The sequence below is a fragment of the Pan troglodytes genome, chromosome 13, assembly GCF_028858775.2.
Source record: "Pan troglodytes isolate AG18354 chromosome 13, NHGRI_mPanTro3-v2.0_pri, whole genome shotgun sequence".
Classification (NCBI taxonomy): domain Eukaryota; kingdom Metazoa; phylum Chordata; class Mammalia; order Primates; family Hominidae; genus Pan; species Pan troglodytes.
The window spans coordinates 97,228,930-97,243,435 of record NC_072411.2 but is presented as its reverse complement, the minus strand read 5'-3'; the positions used below and the strand labels follow the sequence as shown (position 1 = coordinate 97,243,435).

The following is a 14,506-nucleotide window of genomic DNA, read 5'->3' as shown; positions in this document are numbered from 1 at the left end:
CTTCTGGATTTAATGTAAGACCAGTTATTTCTACATTTAATATAGCTGATAAAATAGGAGGAGGAATGAGGGTGAAGTAATGAGTTTAATTAATAAGTTAATTAGTATTACTATTGCAGCTAAATGGAAGCTAAACAATACCACTGATCCGAGCTCCCAGTAGGTTGGAGAGGGAGATAGTTGACAAAGGAAGGGGTTGAATATGATTCATATGAGGGTACGTTAGGTGAGCCCTTCTATTTTCTTCTTTTCCCGTGACAAAGGCAAATTCTTTTTTGACTATTCAAGATAAATTAGGAACTGCCAAAACCTTTAGTTTAAAGAAACAATTACAATAAAAGATCGGAAATATTTTCATCCACACAATAATGAAAGTACTACATGCCAAAACTTGAAGTAAGCAATTTGTAGAGACATATTCAGAGCTTTAAATGTATGTATTCAAAATGGTCAAAAATTAAACTAAGCATCCATTTTAAGAATTTAAGGCCTGGTGTGGTGGCTCACACCTACAATCCCAGCAATTTGGGATGCCAAGGCAGGCGGATCACCTGAGGTCTGGAGTTTGAGACCAGCCTGGTCAACATGGTAAAACTCAGTCTCTACTAAAAATACAAAATTAGCCAGGTGTGGTGGTACATGTCTGTAATCCCAGCTACTTGGGAGGCTGAGGCAGGAGAATAGCTTGGACCCTGGAGGTGGGGGTTGCAGTGAACTGATATCATGCCATTGTACTCCAGCCTGGGTGACAGGAGCGAAACTGCATCTGAAAAAAAAAAAATTTAAAAAGAATGATAAGTTAAGTTCATTAAAGTGGAAGGGAGAACATATTAAATATAAGGCAGAAGTTATAGAGAGAATAAGTAACACCAAAGTCTGTTTTTTTAAAAAGACTAATAACACTGACAAACTTCTCATGAGAATGAGCAAAGAAAAGACACAAATTGTCAACATCTGCTGTGAGAAAAGTACAATATTAGGGATATTGGAGAAGCTAAGCAATGACTGGACATTACTGGTCACATATCAATAAATTTGAAAATGTATCAAAAATTGTTTGAAAATTATAACTAATCAAAAATTAGAAAGAAAGAGAAACTTGAACAATTATTAATCATTAAGGAAACTGAATCAGTAATCAGCATTTTCTGAAAAAAACCATCTAGGTCAAATTAGCTTTTCTAATAAGTTCTGCCATTCAAGAGGAAAGAAAAATTGGGAATATTTCCCGACTACATAATAAGACTAGTAAGCTCGATAACAAAACCAGATAAGGACAGTACAAGAAAGACAATTCATAGGTCAATCTCATTATGAACAAAGATAAAAAAATCTGTAAACAAAATATTAGCAAATGTTGGCAAACAGAATCTCAATCTTTATAGAGGCATAATATATTATGATAAAGTTGGATTTCTTCCAGGATCCCATTCATAGATTAACTTTGGACAATCAGTTAATGAAATCCCCAACATGATTAGATTATTAAAGAAAAATGATACAGTGGTATCAACAGATGCAGAAAATGCATTTGATAAAAATTCTATTTTTATCAAAAATAGAATTTTAAAAAGAAACTAAGCAAACTAGGGAGATATTGGATACCTACAATAAACTTACAATAAATAATATAATGAATGTTGAAAATATTGAATAATTTACAAAATTATTTCATCTTTAACCACATCTGAACAACATTGTTTTGGAAGTGTTAGCCAGTTCAGTAGAGCAAGAGAGAAACAAAACAAAACAAAAAAGTTTGGAAAGAGGAAACAAAACTGATGTTATTCTTAGTAGACAGGATCATTTAGGTAGGAATTCAAAGAGGATCCACAAATTAATTATTAGAATTAATGAGCCTAGCAAAATTTCTAGATTTAAAGTGAATTATTAAAAAATCAATTTGATTTTCACAAACAAGAAATAGAAGATAAAATTTAGAAGGTATTCAAATAGTATAAAAACTATAACATGCCTAGGAACAAATTTATCTAAAAGTATGCAGGACTACCAATGTATAACACTATTAAACATTACTGAGATAAATTAGAAAGCTCTCTATAGGGAAATATGACATAAACATGGATTGAAAAACTTAATAATAATCTAGAGCTTGAATGTAATTCCAATCAAAATCTCAATAAAATTTTTGTTTGTTTGGTAAAGTTGGAAGGCAGATTCTAAAATTTATACAAAAGTGCAAAGGGTCAAGAGTGGAGAATACACATATCAAAGAAGTAAATGATGAAATTACTTGCTTTACCAGATGTCAACATATATAATAAATTGCAATGATTAAGATAGAGGAAGGCAAGTAGACCCAATGCAGCACCAGAGAGAGCTCAGAAGCAAACCTGTACATGGACACTTGATATATGACAGAAGCAGTTTGACACATAATTGAGGAAGGACATAATTTTCATTAAATAGTGCTGGGTCACTCACATAGTTATGTATTTATGTATCTATCTATAATCTACTTTCTTCATTCTATTGATGTATTATTTATCTCTGTATTCTATTATGAATCTGTTCTCAGCGTCATCCATTCATCTATTTATACTTTATTATTTCTCAAAAAATTTGAGGTAGTTTACGAAAATTCAGGAAAGAGGAAAAAATAGTTGAAGGAATCAAGAGTACTGTTTTTATGTACAAAATGTGGTTTCTGTTGGGAGGAGTCCAGTGGTAACAAAAATGTAATCAGAGGAAGGATTTCTTGTGCATGTGCAACTGAATATTCAGGACAAATCATGTTTCATTTGCTTGGCCATCATCATAAGGGTTTGCAGCTTCTTGGAAATAAATTTCAGGCAATGCTTTTAATCTGATTAAAATTTAAGGCTGAGAGATGCATTCCATTTAACAGAAAAGGGGACTGGCCGGGTGCCATGGCTCATGCCTGTAATCCCAGCACTTTGGGAGTCCTAGGTGGCTGGATCCCCTGAGCCCAGGAGTTCAAGACCAGCCTGGGTAACATAGTGAAACCCCATCTCTACTTAAAATACAAAAATAGACTTGGTTAGGTGTCATGGCCCTTGCCTGTAGTCCCAGCACTCAGAAGGCTGAGGTGGGAAGATCGCTTCACCCTAGGAGGTCAAGGCTGCAGTGAGCCATGATTCTGCCACTGCAGCTTGGGTATCAGAGTGAGACCCTGTCTCAAAAAAAAAAAAAAAAGAAAATATGGAACTAATTGCTGTTAGTGTTATGTGCAATGAATTAAATATTTGTGTTCACACTACCCACCTCCAAATTTATATTTTGAAACCATAAATCAATGTTTTTACGATGTGGGGCCTTTGGGATGTAAAAGAGGGTTGAGCCTTCATGAATGCGGTTAGTGTCCTTACAAAAGAGACCACAGAGAGCTCTCTAGCCTTCTTCCTTTATGTGAGTATACAGTGAGATAATGGCGGTCTGAAACCTGGAAGAGGACCTTCACCAGAATGCAACCATGCTGGTGCCCTGATCTTGGTCTTCCAGCTTCCAGAACTGTGAGAAATACATTTCTGCCATCTATAAGCCACCCAGTCTATAGTACTTTGTCTTGGCACCCTGAATGATTTAAAATAGAAATTGTTTCCTGATTATTTGGCTTTGTGCTTTTCTGGCAGAATTGAACTACCATGAGGTTATGATGATCTTTGCCAATTTCTGTAACTAGTAAACAAAATAGCTTTAATTGTGGTTCATGTGATGAGGATTTTATTTTTCTAATCATTGACCTGTGTAGATCAGATAACCTGTTATAATAAGGGTATATATTATCCACACTGTGTTAGATATATATTGACTATATTCGCACATATTTTGGAGTTTATTTTATGTTATTGGGTTTACAATCCTCCAACATTTTGTTTGACTTAGGGCTCAGATTTTTCTAAACTGTGAATATTTCCAAGTAAATAACTTTTTTTCCTTTAAAGATGATTAGAAATTGGTAAGTATTACTTTGGCAGTGAAGCATAAAAACCCACATCAGAGGGAGCACACACACAGAAACTTACACTCTTAAATATATACATATACAATCTGAGAAGGCAAGCTGTTTTAAGAAACAAAAGGTTTTTAAATCAGATAGCTGTATAGTACTGTTTTGTAGACAAGAGGAGACTTATGAGGATGTGAATATATGTAAGTAGTTCCATTTGTGGAATTTTATAAGAATGAATGAAGCTTTAATGAAAATTTAATCTGCCTTCAAAATATTAGAAGACCTTAATATTGGAAAACAATTTTTTGCATTGTACAGGTGCAAATGCTAGATTTTTGTAGGTGACAACACCTTATAATAACTGAACTGAGCATACTATGGCAAATGACATCATGATCTCTCTAATTTAGTATTTTACAAGAAAACTGTTATGAGAAATTTAACTAAGGGTTGCAACATCCAGTGCTATTAAAATGTTCAGAACAAACAAAGTCTTTCAAACAGAAAATTATGAAAGAAATTGGGAATTTAAGGGAGGATCTGGTACTAACAAAGAATGATATTTCTCAGAGTGGACTTTTAAGGTCTAGTGCCAGACCCAGAGCACAGACACTGCTCAGGGCAGGAGCTTGATATCTCCTCAGCAGTAGATAATAGACGGTACTAGTCAGGTAATCAGGGTCAGTCAGTTATAGTATTTTGGGATTCCATTGCAAAATCACATCCTGGCTCAGATCTGCAAGCTTAGTTGTCCTTTAGGAACTACTTGTTGAATAAACAAATGAATGGGTAGTGTGGTGATAGTAGAAAGCTGGTATCTCAGATCAGTGGTTAAAAAAACATTCAAAGGAATTTGGTTAATGCCCAAACAGAAGACATTAACCAAAAAGAGGGTGGGCAAAGGACCAAGGAGAGTGGCAGTAGGATAAACGTGTTGACAATGGAGGCAACTAGTCAGTTACAAAATTCTCACAGCTGGAGCATGACCCAGACACTGGGATGGGTGTAGGTCCAGGACTTAGGTCTTGGAGTTTCTGGAGGAACAAAACAAAATCTCAGACTGAGAAAAACAGATCTACTGGTGCAGTTATCAAGGTCGACATCTTAGGGAACAAGAAGGTGTGTAGCAAGGTTGAATGAACACGGGATTACTTGAGGTCTGAAATGGGACTGTGTTTACCCTAGAACCTGAGTGAGGTTTGAACCTTCAGGAAAGAATCAAGTTTCTGTTTTTGAGAAGGAATAGTTTCAGCAAACAGATTAAATTCATGTTTATCATGGCAGTTTGACTTTTCTTTCCAATGAAATTCCATGGAGAGAATAACATAAATTACATTCCCAGTAAAATTACATGCAACGAAGGAACATATGAAGTAGTTAGATTCTTAACTAAACAGTTCAACTCATAAAACAAATTTTGGAACAATCTAGCAGGCAGCTTGAATCAGGTGTGGATCAATCTGTTGGGAGACAATTTTCCGTGGGTTTCTAGTGGTTCTGCACATCGTATAAGCAAAACTTTGACTGTCCTTTGTTCTGGATGTTGGCATCGTACCTTGGAAGACAGAGAGGATCTCTCTTTAGATCAAAGTACAGCCATGCTTACTATCTAGTACAATAAAAATGTCTCTGGAGCAAATGGTAAACACAATTACTGCCATCATTAAAGCTCCTGATTCTCTAAGCTCGGGTTCCTTTCCTGTAACACAACCCGTTGCGTGGGCTTGTGTCATTTGGCTCTCTTCACGTTACTCTGTGTTAATTGAGGCTTTGGTAACCAGCCCCAAAATGCTGATACTGTGGCTACTGCTATTGATGTGGGTGAAAAACTGTTCATCTCTCCTCTAGGAGTCTCAGGTGTTCTACCAACATTCATGAAACTGCGACAGAGTGACAGAGTGGCTAACAAGAGAATGCAATCTCAGACATTTTACAGTTTTTGGCATAACTAGAGCTGACTTTGGAAGTCTGTAAATATAAAACTTTATTCTAAATAAGCCAAAAGAATATTAAAGCTTTTAAAGACGCACCCGTGCATGGCCAAATCAATATGTTTCTTTAAATCCTTATTCTAACAGCATCTTTTAGGTAATTCATCTTTTAAAACATCATGGTTATCTAATTTAGGACTGAAAACTCAAAGTTACTGAATTTTACAGAATGATTCTTATAAGAAACTAAAGACATCTGTATTCGGGGAGAAAATGTGGAGGAGTGCCTTTGATTGACTGATTGATTAGATTGATTCAACTCATCAACATATATCCTAACGACTGTGTTTTCCCCGTTGAAGTTGGCATTATTTTTTAAGGTATGCTGTGGGAATTGTAAATCTCTAAATGTAATTGGAAACAGTGTATTGGGATGATATTTTTAAAAAAACATTGGCCTTTCTGCAGGAAGACTTGGCTTAAGGTTCCAGATTTTAAGTTTTATCTTATGACCTTGAATAAATTATTCATTTTCTTTGAGCACTGTTTCAGTCTGTTTGGTCGACTATAAAATAACATAAACTACGTCGCTTATAAACAAGAAAAATGTATTTCTTACAGTCCTAGAGGCTAGGAAGTCCAAGATCAAGGCACCAGAAGATTCATTGTCTGGAAAGGGCTCCCTGTCTGGTTCATAGATGGTGACTTCTTGCTGTGTCCTTACATAGTGGAAGGGGTTAACCAGTTCTCTCTGTTCTCTTTTATGAGGGCATTAATCCCCATCATGAGGTCTCTGCCTTTGTGATCTAATCAGTTCCCAAAGGTCCTACCTCCTAATGCTCAAGGGTTTGGATTCTCACATATGAATTTTGGGGAGACACAAAGGCTTTCTATTTTCTCTCATTTTCAAGATCAAACTAGCCCAAGCCCACAGGATCCAGAATGAAAGCAATTTCTCTCCCTTTTTCCTCATCTAAACACCAATGATACCATAAAAGAAGCACAAAATCCCACTTCATGCACAAGTATTTCCTGGAGCGGTCTTTCCCTCCCTGAATTCTAACATTAATTAGCATTTGTACTATACACGTATGACAATCATGTACTGCCTCACGACACTTCTCTTACTTGCTATCTTAACATGCCATTTAAAGTAAATTTATTTAACAAAACCCACAGAAACATTCATATCTTGTCTCTAAAATTAGAATGTAAACTCTTACAGGGAAAAAGTTTTATAATTTTTGTTTTCTTCATAGCACGTAATGCAGTGCTTTGAAAGCAGTGTGTTCCTTAAATACACGGGGATTCAAGTGAAGAGCTTAGAATGACAAGAACAAATAATTCTATTGTGTGAGTTTGCCGACCATACTGTGTTTAATCTGACTGCTTAGTCCCATGCTGAGCTCTCAAAGGCACAGATTTAATGTGGTAATTCCAATCGATTTAAAGTGAAATGAAAGTACTGGGAAAGGAAAACTGTTGGCACTTTCTAATAGCATGTAATAAGTTTATAGACTTGGAAGCAGTATTTTTAGCCTTGGCATTTGTTTCAGAATGTGTTGTGTTTCACCCTATTTTTGCTAACTACTTGTGGAGTGTTGGATTATTGAGCTGAAGAGTTTATAATACTCTCATCATTTGTCAGCGTAATGTTTGGAAACTATGGCATTAGATAAGAGAAGTTGTGATTTATATTGCCACTTTTTAATCTTCTCTGTGACAGTCTTCTGGGAACTGTGAGACGTAAGCAATAGCTGAAAATGAAGGTAATGCGTGAGACCTTATCCTGACGAATGAGTTAGATGATGTGACATTAGATACTGTGTCTTGCTGTTTTTGCCATCTATTTGCATAATGATGGTCCTCATTATTCTCAATAAAAATTAGGGTCATTGTATTTCATAACCTCAGTATTAGGCAAAACCTTATGAAACTGCTGATACTTGATCTTTTTGACTTACTAAAATGGTAATATCATATAATTTAACCTACCTAATATTTAGCTATCTAAATTACTGCCTCATGTATACCCTTTTTGAAAGAAAAGATCTTGAGACCAGTCTTTTCTATCAATGAATCCATGTTTAAATGTATTTAAAATAGATATCTTTAGACTCTTTGAATGTGATATTATTGAGTTTTGTTTACCTTTCTTTCCTCTTACAGTTAGAGTGGTACCTGTACATGGCAAGATAATCATATTCTGGTCTGATACAGACTCAGTGCACTTTCCTTGTAGCATCTAATGTCCAGCTTCTGAATATCAGCTTTTTTAGCATCTGTTGTCACCACCCTTGCCAAGAACAGACCAGAAAACTTCCCAATCTGGAACCAATGACAATTAAAAGTGCTTTGTCTGTTGTTTAGTTAGTACAATCCAAGCAGCAACATTTATGATGGGAAAATACAAGGGTGAAAAAGTTGTCCTGTATCTATAAATAAAGTGTGTGATTTTAGGATAGGATAGCAATTGTGGTTGAAGAAGAAATTAAACAATAATGTTGTGGGCTACTTCTAAGGCAGATCATGAGGATCACATGGCAGTGATTCAAATGACAGAAAACTGGTAGAAATGTTTCGCTATAAATAAAAGAAATGTTATAAAAGAAAATGTGACAGATCTTAGTAATAGATTGGACAGTTTGATGGAACAATAAAAACTTCTGTTCCAGACAGAGTACAAATGAAGATTTACAACACTGTGCTTTATCTTGTTCTCTTTGCACAAACTATGTGAGCACAGGCCTACACCATCTGGTATGGTCTATGTAACCCATATGTTTGTTATTATACTATTTTACCTGGAAGAGTAAATTTACATGAGTAGATTTTTGTTGTTGTTGTTATGTAAAGACCTTTGAGTTAGACAAATCAAATGTAAAGTGAGTATGCTAAAGCAGCTAAGGTGAGTTTGTGCCTGCAATTTGTCTGTGAGAAGAGATTAACCTATTAAAGACTAAAAAGCAATTGTAGGTTATGCATATTACATTAGTAAATGGCACCAATGCCTGAGAGTTGTAAATAAAAATGATTTATTATAGATTTTACAAGTCTGTAATATTTTATTAATTGTACAGTATAAGAAAACTTTTCAATTATTTTTGATGTGTTATAATTAACCATAGCACATAATTTAATATATTAATCGAATATGCGGGAAAATACTTCCATCAGATATACATCCAGTTATTGCCTATCATTTGATGTCTAAGGAGACATATTTCTTCAGATTTATTTTGAAGCATATTTAGTATACATTGATTTGGGGAAGTACAAATATAACTATTTCAGTAAGTGTAATACACATAGTTATGAAACATTCTCTTAAAAAATTGTATTTTTCTCTAGGCAAGAGAAACTTTTCCAATTATCCTTTAAATTTGTAGTCTTAAAACAAGACAAAGTATTTATTATCTAATGTTGTAATAGTATAGGTACATTATAGGTGTATGATTAGGAGTATGTGATCTGGAACCAGGCTGCATAGCTTCAAAACTTGGCCCCTTATGTGTTTCCAAACAAGCTATTTAGACTCTCTTAGAAACAGTTTTCTTTTCTGTAAAATGAAAATAATATTGGCTACCTAATAGAGTTTTCATGAGAATTAAACATGTTTAATACCTGAAAGCTCTTAGAACATTGCCTCTGCCTATGCCATTGGCAAGTGTCAATAAATGTTAGCTATTATTATTACTACCCACTGTTTTCAGCAAAATTTATTTAAAAAACTTAAGTATGCTTAAAAGTAAAGTGATTTAAAGAAGTTATTTTGTTGTCTTCAAATACAGACAGAAAAATGAGAAGTAAAGAGTTTTGTATTAAAAAAGAAGTGAAGAAAGTTATACATATATATAACATACAAATATCTTTGGGGTGATATGGGTTGAATTATTTCTCCACCCAAAATTTATATACTGAAGTCTTCATTTCATTGTGACTGTCTCTGGAGTTGTAGCCTTTGCGAGCTACTTAGGGTTAGTTGAGTTCATGACAGTAGGGCCTGCATGATGCAATTAGTGTCCTTGTGTCCTTATTAGAAAGAGAGTAGCATTTTTTCTCTCAATCTCTCTCTCTGTCTCTCTCATTCTCTCTCTCTCTCTCTCTCTGCCTTTAAGGATACAGTGAGAAGGTGGCCATCCGTAAGCCAGGAGGAGGGTCTTCACCAGTAGCCAAAATAGGCAGCATCTTGATCTTGGACTTCCCAGTATACAGAACTGTGAGAAATAAATGTATATTGTTTAAATCACCCAAGCTATGATATTGTGTAATAGCAGCTTGAGCAGACAAGTAAAAGGGACAACCAGAACATTAATTTATGGGCTTAACATTTTAAATACTCTCACTAGTTATGGAGAAAGTTCTTCAATATAATTTCTTAACTGTACACCAATAAAAGAACTTTTTATCATGTAAATCACATCATTGTGACATTTTTTTTTTTAACAGCACACTTGACAACTTAAAGAATGTGAAACCATCAACATGGCAGTTGTTTCTGCACATCGATATTCTGCTTAAGTTTCTCTAGGAACCTAACTAGTCTTTTACAAATGAGATTTTCCATATAGAAAATCTGAAAAAAATTGACAAAGAACTCCTGCAACTAATAAGTGATTATAGCAAGGTTGCTGAATACTAGGTTAATATGTACAAGTCAATCACCATCTTATATATTAGCAATGAACAAGTGAAACTTGAAATTAAAAACAATATCATTTCTATTATCACCCCCCAGAATGAACCACTGAAGTATAAATTTAATGAAATATGTACAAGGTCTATATGAAAAAAACTACAAAACTGATGGCAGAACAAAGAAACACCAAGTAAATGGAGAGATATTCTATGTTAATGGATAGGAAGACATAATATCATTAAGACGTCCATTTTCCCAACTTATTCTAAAGATTTAATGCAATCCCAATAAAACTCTCACTCAGCAAATTATTTTTGTAGATATCATAAACGATTATAAAGTTTATATGGAGAGGCAAAAGACCCATAATAGTCAACAAAATACTCAAGGAGAACAAAGTTGGAGAACTGACACTACCCAAATTTAATACTTACTATAAAACCATAGTAATTAAGAGAATGCGGTATTGGTGAAAGAATTGACAAATAGAGCCATGGAACAGAATTAAGAACCTAGAAAAAAGGCTCACATAAATATAGGCAACTGATCTTTGACAGAGGAGCAAAGACAATGGAGGCAGTCTTTGACAATGGAGCAAGGGTAGTGATTTTAACAAGTGATGCTGGAACAACTGGACATCCACATGTCAAAAAGTGAATTTAGACACAGCTCTTACACTTTCAGAAAAGATTAACTTCAAAATGGTTGATAGACCTGAATGTAAAATGCAAAATTATGTAACTCCTATAACATAGGAGAAATCTTGTGTATGGTGAGCATGACTTTTTAGATACAACATCAAAATATGATTCATGAAAGATGGATTAGCTAGACTTCATTAAAATTAAAAACCTCTGCCCTGCAAAAGACTCTGTCAGGATGAGAAGACAAGCCACAGAGCGGGAGAAAATATTTTTAAAAGACACGCCTGATAAAGGACTGTTATCCAAGATATACAAAGAACTCTTAAAACTCAACATTAAGAAAACAAACAATCGATTAAAAATGGGACAAATACCTTAACAGATACCTCACCAAGAAATATATATACAGATGGCTAATAAGCATATAAAAATGCTCCACATCATATGCCATCAGGGAAACGAATATTAAAACAGTAATGAGATATGGCTATGGACCTATTAGAATGGTTGAAATCCAGAACAATAACACTAGAAATGCTGGTAAGGAGGTAGAGCAACAGGAACTCCCTTTTGTTACTGGTGGAAATGCAAAATGGTACATCTGCTTTGGGAGATAGTTTGACAGTTCCTTACAAGATGAAACATACCATTACCATTTGTTCTAGCAATTGTGATCCGTGGTATTTATCGAAAGGAGTGGAAAGCTTGTGTCCACACAATAACTTGCACATCAACGTTTATAGCAGCTTTGTTTATAATTGCCAAAACTCTGAAGCAACCAAGATGTCCTTCAGTAGGTGGATGGGTAAATAAACTGTAGTACGTCTAGACAATGGAATATTATTCAGCACTAAAAAAGAATGCACTATCAAGGTATAAAAATACATCATGGAAACAAATTCATATTACTAAGTGAAAGAAGCCAATCTGAAAAAGCTGTATATTGTATGATTCCAATTGTATAACATTTGAGAAAAGGCAAAACTATGGAGACAAAAGTAAGAAAGAGTTGCCAGGGGTTTGAAGGAGGGAAAGATAAACAGGCAAAACACAGAGGATTTTTAAGGCAGCAAAACTATAATATTCTATATGATACTATAATGGTGGATACACTCTAATGGTGGATACATGGCACTGTGCATTTATCCAGTCCCATAGAATGTACAATACTAGGAGTAATCCCTAATGTGAACTGTAGACTTTGGGTGATTATGATGTGTCATTGTAAGTTGATAAATTGTAACAGTGTATCCCTGTGGTGGTTGATGTTGACAATTGGGGAGGCTACGCATGTGTGGGAGCAGGGAGTCTATGGAAAATCTTTGTACCTTCTTCTCAATTTTGTTGTGAACTTGAAACTGCTCTAAAAACATTAAAAGTCTTTAAAAAATAGGACACCAATAAGTGAGAGTCTGAGTAGTAGGAAAACTAACAGCAAGCATTTACATTGAATTTACGTTGTATAAAGATCCATCTGTAACATGAAAATCAAAAGTAGCTTTTTTTTTGAAACATACTTCAATAGCCTTTTAAAATGACATTTTTCAACAATGTTTTTGTAATGTCATTTATGGAGAAGTGGTTAAAATATATACAGTCAGGGCGGCATTCAAATGCAATGATTTTCATTTATGCAAATAACACTTTAATGTTACTTTCAGAAAGGTGAAGGTTAAGTGCAGTAAATACCAGTAATAGCGATATAGTTTGCAAGTGAAATTAGCGAGAAGATTTTAATCAGTCTCTGAAGTGTGAATTAGAGATAAGAAGAAAAATGTTCCAAATAAAATTTTCTTAAAAGGTCAATGTCTTAAAGTCATAGTGTTTATAATCTGACCATTTCTTAATGCAAGATTAGTATACTGGTAAAACTTATATGTGAGAGTAAAAGACATTAAAAGTGCAGAGCACAGGATTTAGTAAGATGTTTTTATTATGACAAACCTAGGTACCATTTCACACTCTTTCACTCCTCACAAATATGCCATTGAGATGATTTGGGAAGAATCAAGAAGATTTGACAGATATCTTAAAGGAAATGCTGTTTGAATTTAAGTTTTTAAAAGTTGCAAAATAGTATATTCAGTATGATGGCATTTATTTAAAGATACAAAAATTATCCCCAATTGTACAAGAACATGAATGGAAATGACATAGTTAACTCTGGAGAGGGGGAGAAGAGAAAGAGACAGGGGCATTAGTTGTAATTTTTTTCTTTATTTGATAATATTCTGAAGAAAAAATGGTAACAAATTTACATCAATTAATCCTGTGTTGTACTATGCTTTATATGAGTCTGTGTGTTTGAACATTTTATTTTAAATATAAAAATGTAAGCTGAGTGCTGTGGCACATTCCTGTAAACCCAGACACTCGAGAGGCTAAAGCAGAAGGATTGCTTGACCAGGAGCCACAGGCTATAGTATGCAATGATTGTGCTGGTGAATAGCCACTGCACTCCAGCCTGGGCAACATAGCCAGACCCCATCTCTAAATAAATAATAAAAATAAAAATTTAAAACATGTAGTAACACATTTGAAAATATAAATAGTGAGATGTAAAAACTATCCATGGCAGAAGCATTATATTTGAATAAATAACTGCTAATGTCCATGAGCGCTTACTATAGGACAAAAATTTTACCACATATTTCACTTGTATTATCCATGAAATCCTCTCAGTAACCATATAGGTAGGCATTATTATAGGCCACTTTTTCCTGATAAAGATTTAGAAGGTTAGAGTAGGGACCTTCTTCATCTTGTTAATTGCCATATCCTTGATATCTAGAAAAGCAACCAGCTTTTAGGAACTGATAAATATTTAAATATGACATTACAAAAATAAAACAAATATATATTTTATAAAACAAGTATATATATAGTAATTCTATCAATGTAACAGTGAAGAAAACACATTCTGCCTTCTTAGAGCTTCTATTCTGGTGGGAGAAACAATCAATATAAAAAAGTCGATGAGAGGAATAATGAAGAAAAATAAAATAGGTGAAAAGGGAGAGAAAGTGAATGAATAAATTAATAAATGTGTAAGATAATGTTTGCAGAGACAATACTCTTTGGTTCTCTTGCATTCTTACATATCTTGCTGGGTGGGCCAGACTCTAAGTCCCTGACAACTGGAATATTTCTTCTGATTGAGAGATGAAGCTATGTCTCTTTTCTCACTTGGACAAAGAACAGGCTTGCTTACTTATTGCTATAAAACCAGTGGATCCCCAAACTCAGTTTTCTCATTTGTGACATAAACCCGCTGCTTGTGTAGTTTCCATCATGGTCTATTATGTTGCACTGGTGGGACTTAGGGTCAAGGGGAGCCAATGCAAATATGCTGATGCTT

General features: G+C 34.4%; 1 long non-coding RNA gene across 1 annotated transcript; it reads right to left on the bottom strand.

The window, feature by feature from the left end:
* Window positions 1–630: 630 nt before the first annotated feature.
* Window positions 631–6,584, bottom strand: LOC129143323 (uncharacterized). Its single transcript, XR_008546672.1, has 2 exons — window positions 6,485–6,584; window positions 631–766 (listed from the first exon to the last, which is right to left on the bottom strand). It is a non-coding gene; the product is annotated as an uncharacterized LOC129143323 (long non-coding RNA).
* Between the last annotated feature and the right edge of the window lie 7,922 nt (window positions 6,585–14,506).